Here is an 11918-nt window from a genome sequence, read left to right on the forward strand (position 1 = left end):
CAAACTGTCCAGATTGGTTTGAGCTGCCAGGAAGGATATAGTAACTCAATCACTCTTTACAACTGTGATGAGCAGAAAAGCATCTCAGTGTGTACAAAACATCAAACCTTGAGGTGGATTAGCTACAACAGCAGAAAACCACATCAGGTTCCACATCTGTCAGTCAAGAACAGGAGTCTGAGGCAATCAAGGGCACAGACTCACCCCAACCGGACTGTTAAGTATCAGGGGGGAGGGGGAAAAAAAAAATCCACCCAGTCTTCAAAATGTTCTGTGTGTTTATGTACAGTGGTGCTTGAAAGTTTGTGAACCCTTTAGAATTTTATTATTTCTGCATAAATGACCTAAAACATCAGATTAAGTCCTAAAAAGTAGATAAAAAGAACCCAGTTAAACAAATGAGACAAAATAATACTTGGTCATTTATTAATTGATAAATTATTTTGAACATGCAAGCAATGAATAAACAGAAAACAAGAAAAGCAAAACAGCATTTGCAACAAGAACACATAAAAAGCCACCAAGTTAGAAAATAAACCAGAAATATAGGTAATATCAAAACAAAAATACAAAACAAGGACACACCAAGAAGTTGAGTTTACATGTCCAAAAAGGAGTGGGCTGAAGCTTATTTAATCCCACCCACTTCAGAAGTCAATATAAGTTGATTATCTAGCATATTTTTTTTATATATATATATATATATATATATATATATATATATATATATATAAATAAATAAATAAATAACCACACACACCATGAGAGGTTGGCTGGCTCTCAGCAGGACCCTTCAATCAGTGCAAGGACACAAAGGTTAAAATAAATCAAGATTTTTAATGTTATGCCAGGAGATTAAACAGAAAAGGTATCTCAAAGTCCAATGTTCAAACGAAGATGGATTCCCAGAAGTCAAACTCAAACAATGTCTCTGGCTTTAGAACAACAAAATTATAGGCAGGTTTCCGTCAGTCCAATATCCTTTTCACAGAACAAACAAAATCTTCTGCCTTACTTTGAGTTCAGTCAACAATCCCTGTAGTCTTCAGCCCAGTGGCAGCCCAAATAGCAGGCATTCGTACCACAGGTAAGTATTTCAGTGCAAAAATCCCTCAGGTAAGAATTCCAGATAAGCAGTTCAATGAATACACCACTCAGCAGGAGAGTCCATGAACCTCGCTCCTCTCTCCTCCACATTCACACTGGGAGTTTTGAGCTCTCACAAAGCCCTCTTGCTCATTAGGCCCTCATTGGCCACAGGTGTGTTGCCATGTTGGGTGCTGAAGGTGAAGTTCCCAACTCCACCACCAGATGGAGTTATAGCTGCTTGTTGTTGGAGCCATCTACGTGTGACATAGCGCCCCTCGACGACGCAGCCTCTCGGGATATCACTATATATGAAGAGTTCAGATGCAAAACCCTCTAAACGCCATCTCCGTGAAAAATGAGTTAAGGATGTTGTGTGAATCCTGGTTACATCTAGTATATGTAAATGAAATATTTTTGTAAAAAAATAAAATAAAAACCACTCCCCGTCTTGTCTAAAAAATCGGTTTAATATCAAACCCCTCTAAACGCCGCTTCGATTTAGCAACAAAAGCCTCTATATTCAACAACCAATCAGAACATCACTTGGACTCGCGCGCTTTAACGCTAGTAAACAAAGTCTCATCAAGGAAGCTGCAACTTTATTCAGAGGGAGATTTTGCGAAATGGCAGATAATACCAACATGGATTACGATGACATGGATGAACCTGTCCTCCAGACAATGAATGGGCGGAGAAAACGTCGAGTTGTTGAAAATCATGTTCGCTATAAAGCGAAAATGAACCGATATAGTGGCGAAAATACTGAAAATGGAATAGCCTGCAATCACAACAGGTTGATGTGCGCTGCGGCAAGCTTAACTCAGAACGACCTGGCATACTTTTAAAAATCAGTTATACACATCTAAAGATAAAGTTGAACAGGACGCTATACTTCTGGCCCACTTGGAGATCATGCCGGTTCAACGGAGGAGGGAACAAGTTGATGATGAAGACAAGAGACGGCAGAGAGACGTGACCATCAAATACTCCGTTCTGAAGGAAGATAAAACAAGGGTTCCTGTCTGCCAGGCGTCTTTCATGAGCATTTTCTGTAAGTACAATACAGAAATAATTTCTGTATTGTAATTTCTGTATTGTAATTTCTGTAAATAATTTCTTCCTTCACGAGTTTGTGCTGTCTCTGCCTAAGTCGTCCATGCCCTGATGCTTGTGTAGGCTAATACAGTAGATCAGTAGACAGTTTTAAATCAGTGCAGTCTGGGGTGGGCGTCCCACCCCTTTGCATACCCCCACCTCAGTACTGTTTCAGTGACCAACACCTACCCACCCCACCACAACCTTGGATACACATCACCATAGACCATAAATGAAATAAAAGAAAAAGAGTTAACTTACGGCGGCACGGTGGTGTAGTGGTTAGCGCTATCGCCTCACAGCAAGAAGGTCCTGGGTTTGGGGCCGGCGAGGGCCTTTCTGTGTGGAGTTTGCATGTTCTCCCCATGTCCGATAATGAGATGAGATGAAGTTCTTCATACTAATATAATGTATGTAGCCTCGAAAAATAAGTCTACCCAGTTAATTCCATTGCTTATTATTTACAGGCCCCCAGGGCCATATTCTGAGTTTCTTTCTGAATTTGCAGATTTTATCTCAGATCTGGTTATTTCCTTAGACAAAGCTTTAGTTGTCGGAGATTTTAATATTCACTTCGATAACCCAGAAGACCCTTTAAAAACAGCGTTTGTGTCCATCTTAGATTCAGTCGGGATTAAGCAGAATGTCATAGGACCGACCCATAATGGTGGTCACACCCTCGATCTAATACTAACATTCAGATTAAACGTAGACAATATAGTCACACTTCCACAGTCTGAAGTTATCTCAGATCATTGTCTCATCTCATTCAAAATATGTCTGAGTAATAATATATGCACCTCACCACACTACTGTATTAAACGTACATTCACGTCAACTACTGCACAGAGCTTTATAAATGATCTCCCAGAGCTGTCAACTTTGATTGGGTCACTGTCAGCCCCTGCAGAACTTGATCAGGCAACTGAATGCTTAGAGTCAACATTCCGCCATACTTTAGATAATGTAGCTCCTTTTAAAAGGAAAATGGTCAGAGACAAAAAATTAGCACCCTGGTATAATGATGACACTCGCACATTAAAACAGACCACTCGAAAATTGGAACGTAAATGGCATCAAACAAAATTGGTAGTGTTCAAATTAGCTTGGAAGGAGAGCTTCCTGAAGTATAGAAAAGCTCTTAGTGCTGCGAGATCAACATATTTCTCCTCCCTAATAGAAGATAACAAAAATAATCCTAGATTCCTATTTAATACTGTAGCGAAATTAACCAGGAATAAGTCCACTATCGACACATGCACACCTGCAGTATGTAGTAGCAACGACTTCATGAATTTTTTTAATGACAAAATTGAGAATATCCGACAAAAAATTCAAACTACTAATTTAAGGTTAGACAATGAAAGTGACCTTGTAGTTAACAATATAACTGTATCAGATCATCAGTTAGAATGTTTTACTCCCCTAAAAGAAACTGAATTACTTTCATTAATCTCTACATCAAAAGCCTCAACTTGCGTACTAGATCCCTTACCTACACGTCTATTCAAACAGATAATGCCTGGAGTAATTGAACCGCTTCTAAAAATAATAAATTCTTCTCTTATGATTGGCTATGTACCCAAATCCTTTAAACTAGCAGTTATCAAACCCCTGATTAAAAAACCTGACCTTGATCCCTGTCAGCTGTCCAATTATCGGCCAATATCAAACCTCCCCTTTATCTCCAAGATCCTTGAAAAAGCTGTGGCACAGCAGTTATGCTCATATTTACATAGGAATAACATCCATGAAATGTATCAGTCAGGATTTAGACCTCATCATAGCACAGAGACAGCACTGGTTAAAGTAGTAAACGACCTACTGTTGGCGTCTGATCAGGGCTGTGTCTCGCTGCTTGTGTTGCTTGACCTTAGTGCAGCATTTGATACCATTGATCATTCCATTCTTCTGGATAGACTAGAAAATGCTGTGGGAGTTAAGGGAATGGCCCTCTCCTGGCTCAGGTCTTATCTAACTGATCGTTATCAGTATGTTGATATAAATGGTGATATTTCTAGACGTACCGAGGTAAAGTTTGGTGTTCCACAAGGTTCTGTCTTGGGTCCACTGCTTTTTTCTCTATATATGTTACCTCTGGGCGATATTATTCGTAAACATTGTATTAGTTTCCACTGTTATGCTGATGACACACAGTTGTATGTCTCTGCAAAACCTGATGAGAGACACCAGCTTAATAGAATTGAGGAATGTGTTAAGGACATTAGACACTGGATGCTTATTAATTTCCTTCTGCTTAACTCTGACAAGACTGAAGTACTTGTGCTAGGACCACATACAGCTAGAAGTAAGTTTTCTGATTACACAGTGACTCTGGATGGCCTTTCTGTTTCTTCACGTGCAGCAGTAAAAGACCTCGGAGTGATTATTGACCCCAGTCTTTCATTCGAAACTCACATTGATAACATCACCAGGATAGCTTTCTTTCATCTCAGAAATATTGCAAAGATAAGAAATTTAATGTCATTGCATGATGCAGAAAAACTAGTCCATGCTTTCGTTACCTCCAGGTTGGATTATTGTAATGCCTTACTGTCTGGATGTTCCAATAAGTGCATAAACAAGCTCCAGTTAGTTCAAAATGCAGCAGCAAGAGTCCTTACTAGAACTAGAAAATATGACCACATCACGCCTGTCTTATCCACACTGCATTGGCTCCCAATCAAATTTCGTATTGATTATAAAATACTACTATTGACCTTTAAAGCACTAAATGGTCTCACACCACAGTACCTGAGTGAACTTCTGCTCCTCTATGACCCACCACGCCTACTTAGATCAAAAGGTGCAGGCTATCTGCTGGTACCTCGTATAGTGAAGGCTACATCAGGAGGCAGAGCCTTTTCTTACAAAGCCCCACAGTTATGGAACACCCTTCCAAGTAATGTTCGGGAATCAGACACAATCTCAGCATTTAAGTCTAGGCTGAAAACATATCTGTTTAGTCAAGCCTTTTGTTAATGGTGTTTATGAGGTAAAGGAGTAGATCTGGAGGGTCCTCAGACATAGTGTGTTTTGGTAAACTGGGATGTATGGATGCTGTCAGTCCCCACTCGCTTGCTCACTCGAGTTTGTTGACGGTGTAGTGGCTGGCTGCTTTATGTCCCAGGGCTCCCTCATGCCTGTGTTACCTTCTGGCTCTCTCCTTTTAGTTATGCTGTCATAGTTAGTTGCTGGAGTCCCTGCTTGTACTCGGTGCAATATGTATACTGCTCCTACTTATTCAGGTGACATTGGGCATACCTAACAACCTGTGTTTTCTTTCCCTCCCCTCCCCCACCCCAAATCTGTCCCTCTGAGTTACATGGAGTCAACAGGAAATCTTTTGGTGGAGAGGGTGGAGACCTCGACTGGCTATCGTAGCCTGCAGGGAATCGGCCGTCAGACTTTCTGTTGCATGTCCCAGACCCGGTGAAATGTAACTGAATTGTCTTGGCCAGCCCTAAGGGTCCCATCTGCATCTCATCATTGCTGAGGAGTGTGCTCCCATCACCCAATCAAGCATCCAGCCAGAGCAGGTCATGATATTTACCACATTAACATGCCATTGTTGTGTGTTATGCCTGATGTAAAGACTCTTGTCTCTGCGAGCCTACCACACAGATTTAATACTTGTCATTTTTAAGGCATACCTAACAACCTGTGTTTTCTTTCTCTCTCTCTTCCCCCCCCAATCTGTCCCTCTGAGTTACATGTTGATCCTGGGATTGAGATGCTGGCCTCTTCTGCCCCTCGGACCTGCTTGATCCATCCTGGTGCCCTGTGTCTGGTCGGAGTTTTATCGCACCGCTCCTGTGAAGGACGGCCCCATGAGGACAGTTGAGGGTTATACCTGTTAAAACTGTTAATATTAAAGTCAGGCTGTCTGTTGTTGCCCAAATGAGGATGGGTTCCCTTTTGAGTCTGGTTCCTCTCGAGGTTTCTTCCTCATGTCGTCTGAAGGAGTTTTTCCTTGCCACCGTCACCACAGGCTTGCTCATTGGGGATAGATTAGGGATAAAATTATCTCATGTTTTAAGTCGTTCAAATTCTGTAAAGCTGCTTTGCGACAATGTTTATTGTTAAAAGCGCTATACAAATAAACTTGATTGATTGACTCTGATACACCATCAGCATGGGCCCACCTTATACAATTTCTGAAGTCTACCCAGCTATTTGAAAGAATTTAAGTTTATCTTTTCCCCTTCCCTTTCTCACTTTTGTCTTTTCTTGTTATTTTTATTTTGTTTATTTCCTTTATTTTCTTTAACCTTCCTATTAATGCACAAATCCCCATCAATGCTCCGTACCCATAGCCGAAAGTTTACTGTGTTACGCATCTGCAACAGTTGGTGGCGGTAATGCTCCATGTTGGTAGCCAACCACCAATAAATTTCAAAGAAGAAGAAAGAAGAACTCCCTTTTGCCAACAAGACAGCACTTAATATTCTCCTATAACATTTCACAAGATGGGAGAATACAGAGAGAGGGATATTCGACCATTCCTCTTTGCACAATCTCTCTAAATCATCCAGAGTCCTGGGTCCTCTCCTATGCACTCTCCTCTTCAACTCACCCCACAGGTTTTCAATTGGGTTGAGGTCTGGGGTCTGAGATGGCCATGGGAGGAGCTTGATTTTGTGTCTGGTGAACCATTTTTGTGTAGATTTGGCCACATGTTTAGGGTCATTATCTTGCTGAAAGACCCAGTGACGACCCATCTTCAGCTTTTGGGCAGAGGCCACCAGATTTTGATTTAAAATGTCCTGGTATTTCAAAGAGTTCATGATGCCATGCACCCTAACAAGGTTCCTGGGGCCTTTGGAAGAGAAACAGGCCCACAGCATCACCGATCCTCCCCCATACTTCACAGTGGGCATGAGGTGCTTTTCCGCATACTCATCTTTTGTGATGTATTAGAGCGTTTGTTGCCAAAAAGCTCTATCTTGGTTTCATCTGACCAAAGCACACGGTCCCAATTGAAGTCCCAGTACCGCTTAGCGAACTCCAGATGTTTACGTTTATGCTTGTAAGTGAGAAAAGGCTTTTTCCGTGCATGCCTCCCAAACAGCTTGTTGGCATGTAGATAGCGCCTGATGGTTGTTATGGAGACTTTGTGACCCCAAGATGCTACTCTTTGATGCAATTCTCTAACAGTGAGCTTTGGAGAACTTTTTACTTCTCTTACCATCTTCCTCACTGTGCGTGGTGGCAAGATAAACTTGCATCCTCATCCAGGCTTGTTTGCCACTGTTCCAGTTGTTTTAAACTTCTTGATGATTCCTCTGAATGTAGATATGGGCCGGTGTAGGCGAGTGGCTATTTTCTTGTAGCCATTGCCTGACTTATGAAGGTCGACACACATCTGTCTTACTTGAATGGTGTGTTCTCTTGTCTTTCCCATGTAGAAGAGTGGATTAAGAGAAATAGGCCTCTGTCTCACATCCAGGGAAACAGGATGTGATCTCATCTCATCTCATTATCTCTAGCCACTTTATCCTGTTCTACAGGGTCGCAGGCAAGCTGGAGCCTATCCCAGCTGACTACGGGCGAAAGGCGGGGTACACCCTGGACAAGTCGCCAGGTCATCACAGGGCTGACACATAGACACAAACAACCATTCACACTCACATTCACACCTACGGTCAATTTAGAGTCACCAGTTAACCTAACCTGCATGTCTTTGGACTGTGGGGGAAACCGGAGCACCCGGAGGAAACCCACGCGGACACGGGGAGAACATGCAAACTCCACACAGAAAGGCCCTCACTGGCCACGGGGCTCGAACCCGGACCTTCTTGCTGTGAGGCAACAGCACTAACCACTACACCACCGTGCTGCCGGAAACAGGATGTGATGAATTACTAATTAAAGGTTCCTAGATACTCTGATCAACTTTATAAACTACAGTAGAAATGACAGAAATGCTTCAATTACATTTATTTTCTAGGAATTGTTATGGGTGCCAATAATTGTGGAACGGGTGATTTTATGAAAAATATTTCTTAGTCAGGGATTTTTTATTTTTAATTCACTTGAGTTAAGGGTTAAATTTTTCTACAATTTTCCGTGTGAGATTATGCTTCTGCAATAAAAATTTAATTTATTTGAAGGCTTTTAACACATCTTAACCAGGGGTGCCAATAATTGTGGAGGGCGCTGTATACACTCACACACACACACACACATATATATATATATATATATATATATATATATATATATATATATATACACACACACTTTATATATATATATATATAAAATTAATTTTTTATTTTTTAATATATTTTAATACAGGGCGGCACGGTGGTGTAGTGGTTAGCGCTGTCACCTCAAAGCAAGAAGGTCCTGGGTTCGAGCCCCGGGGCCGGCGAGGGCCTTTCTGTGTGGAGTTTGCATGTTCTCCCCGTGTCCGCGTGGGTTTCCTCCGGGTGCTCCGGTTTCCCCCACAGTCCAAAGACATGCAGGTTAGGTTAACTGGTGACTCTAAATTGACCGTAGGTGTGAGTGTGAATGGTTGTCTGTGTCTATGTGTCAGCCCTGTGATGACCTGGCGACTTGTCCAGGGTGTACCCTGCCTTTCGCCCGTAGTCAGCTGGGATAGGCTCCAGCTTGCCTGCGACCCTGTAGAAGGATAAAGCGGCTAGAGATAATGAGATGAGATGAGATATTTTAATACACGTCACTGCAACTTCAAATGATTCCTGACTTATGGAAACAATCCATGATAGTTCCCATAGCTAAAAACAGCCACCCAAAGTCTTTTAATGACTACAAATGGGGTGCCAATAATTGTGGAGGGCGCTGTATACACACACACACACACACATAAATATATATATATATCAGCTGGATAGTACAGTGGTAATGCTCACTGACTACGACGCAGGAGATCGGGGTTCGAATCCCGGTCGGGGCAAAACATCATCCAGTAAGGGTCCTTAGGCAAAACCCCTCATGATATATCAGCCTACCTCAGGAATGAGTGAAAACATAACTGATAGAGTTATGTACTGGCTCAGACGTCGCCCGGGTCAACAAGGTCTGCGTCAGTTGCTAGGGAACCAGGGCAAACTGATGAGAAATGGGCTACTGGAACAAGACATCGATGGACGAGGACAGAAAATACGGATTTGCTGGAATGCTACTATACAAGCAATCCCAGAGAGAGGGGATACATGCAGAGAATGTGGGACCATTGGATACTTCGAAACCCACAATCAAGGCTAACAAAGAAACAGCTATTAGCCCAGTGTTCCATAATCGAAATCTGCTATCACAACTAGAGATTAATGAAATACAACAACGATGCTACGGCAAGGGGGAGCCAGGAAGACAGGTCAGCGGGGAGATGTCATCATCCCCACAACCAGAGATTGGGTACCAAGCCCCAACAGCTAACAGCCTCAACACAAGAGCTGCTGACCTGAGAAGGAAGAGCGTGACCCAACTGGAAACCTGGAGCCAAGTACCTTCAGAAGATCTACTAGTAGATGTGAATGCTGCTCTGAAGACAATCTCCACAAGAACCATCACTGAGACCAACAAGCCGATACACAGTACAGCAACAGTAATCATGGAGATGCTTGGACACAAGGTGGGCTCGGGCCATAACAAACAGTATCCACCATGGAAGAGACAATTAGAGGCCAAGATAAAGGCAGCAAGGAGAGAAGTTAGCCAGCTAGCTGAACTACAGAAAGGGAACATGGTGAATAAAGGGGCGCCCAGGAAGTACAACTCACTCTCCATACCAGAGGCACTCGAAACTGCCAAACAGCGACTAACAGCTCTGGCCACCCGGTTGAGGAGATACACCAAGGAAGGAGAGTAATAAACAAGCTGTTCTCCACTGAACCAGCCAAGGTTCTCAATGGCAGGAGAACAACAACCGGTCAGACCCACCAAGAGCTGAGGTGGAAAAATACTGGAAAGACATATGGGAAAGAAAGGCATCACACAACACCGATGCCCAATGGTTAGTGGACCTAAGAGCTGACCACAGCAACCTCCCAGAACAAGAACCAGTAACCATCTCAATGGCAGACGTCCAAGAAAGAGTGTCAAAGATGAAGAGCTGGACAGCACCAGGCCCCGATATGATCCATACGTACTGGCTGAAGAAGCTAACTGCACTCCATGAACGCCTAGCAGCACAGATGAACCCAGAATGGCTAACCCAAGGCAGGACAGTCCTAATCATGAAGGACCCCCAGAAGGGACCCATCCCATCCAACTACCGGCCAATTACCTGTCTCTGCACAACATGGAAGGCCCTGTCAGGCATCATTGTGGCAAAAATGAGTAAGCATGTGGCTCAATACATGAGCGAGGCACAGAAAGGAATTGGCAGTAACACCAGAGGAGCCAAGCACCAGCTACTGGCCGATAGAACAGTCGCCCGAGACTGTAAGAAGAGACAGACCAACCTGTGCACTGCCTGGATTGACTACAAGAAAGCCTACGACTCAATGCCACACACATGGATACTGGAATGTCTGGAACTGTATAAGATCAACAGGAACCTAAGGACCTTCATACAGAACTCAATGGAAATGTGGAAGACAACCCTAGAGGCCAACTCAAAACCCATTGCCCAAGTCAACATCAAGTGCGGCATATACCAAGGAGATGCGCTATCACCACTGCTGTTCTGCATAGGCCTGAACCCCCTCAGTCAGATCATCACGAAGAGCGGCTATGGGTACCGATTCCGTAGTGGGGCAACAATCAGCCACCTGCTCTACATGGATGACATCAAGCTGTATGCCAGGAACGAGCGAGAAATAGACTCGCTGATCCACACCACCCGAATCTACAGCGATGACATAGGGATGTCATTCGGATTGGACAAGTGTGGCCGGATGGTCTCAAAGAGAGGCAAGATGATCCGGACTGAAGGGATTGACCTACCAGAGGGCAACATAGGTGATATCCAAGACAGCTACAAGTACCTTGGCATCCCACAGGCTAATGGAAACCATGAAGAGGCCACAAGGAAGTCAACCACAGCCAAATACCTCCAGAGAGTAAGGCAGGTCCTGAAAAGTCAGCTGAATGGTAAAAACAAGGTCCGAGCCATCAACATGTACGCACTACCAGTCATCAGATACCCCGCTGGCATCATAAACTGGCCAAAGGAGGAGACAGAAGCCACAGATATCAAGACTAGAAAGCTCCTCACCATGCATGGAGGGTTCCACCCCAAGTCCAGCACCCTGAGACTATACACTAAGCGGAAAGAGGGAGGCCGAGGGCTAGTGAGCGTCAAGACCACGGTCCAGGATGAAACATCGAAAATCCGAGAATACATCAGAAAGATGGCCCCAAAGGATGAACTGCTAAGTGAATGTCTCAGGCAGCAGAACCCTGATGAGAGTGCAGAGGAGGAGGAGGAACAGACAACCTGGAGAGACAAACCCCTACATGGCATGTACCACCGTCAGATAGAGGAAGTGGCTGATATCAAGAAATCCTATCAGTGGCTGGATAATGCAGGACTGACAGACAGCACAGAGGCACTAATCATGGCAGCACAAGAACAGGCCATAAGTACAAGAGCCATAGAGGCCAGGATCTACCAGAGTAGATCAGACCCAAGATGCAGACTGTGCAAAGAAGCCCCTGAAACAGTCCAGCACATAGTAGCAGGGTGTAAGATGCTAGCTGGATCAGCGTACATGGAGAGGCACAACCAAGTGGCTGGGATAGTATACAGGAACATCTGCAAC

The sequence above is a fragment of the Neoarius graeffei genome, chromosome 27, assembly GCF_027579695.1.
Source record: "Neoarius graeffei isolate fNeoGra1 chromosome 27, fNeoGra1.pri, whole genome shotgun sequence".
Lineage (NCBI taxonomy): Eukaryota > Metazoa > Chordata > Actinopteri > Siluriformes > Ariidae > Neoarius > Neoarius graeffei.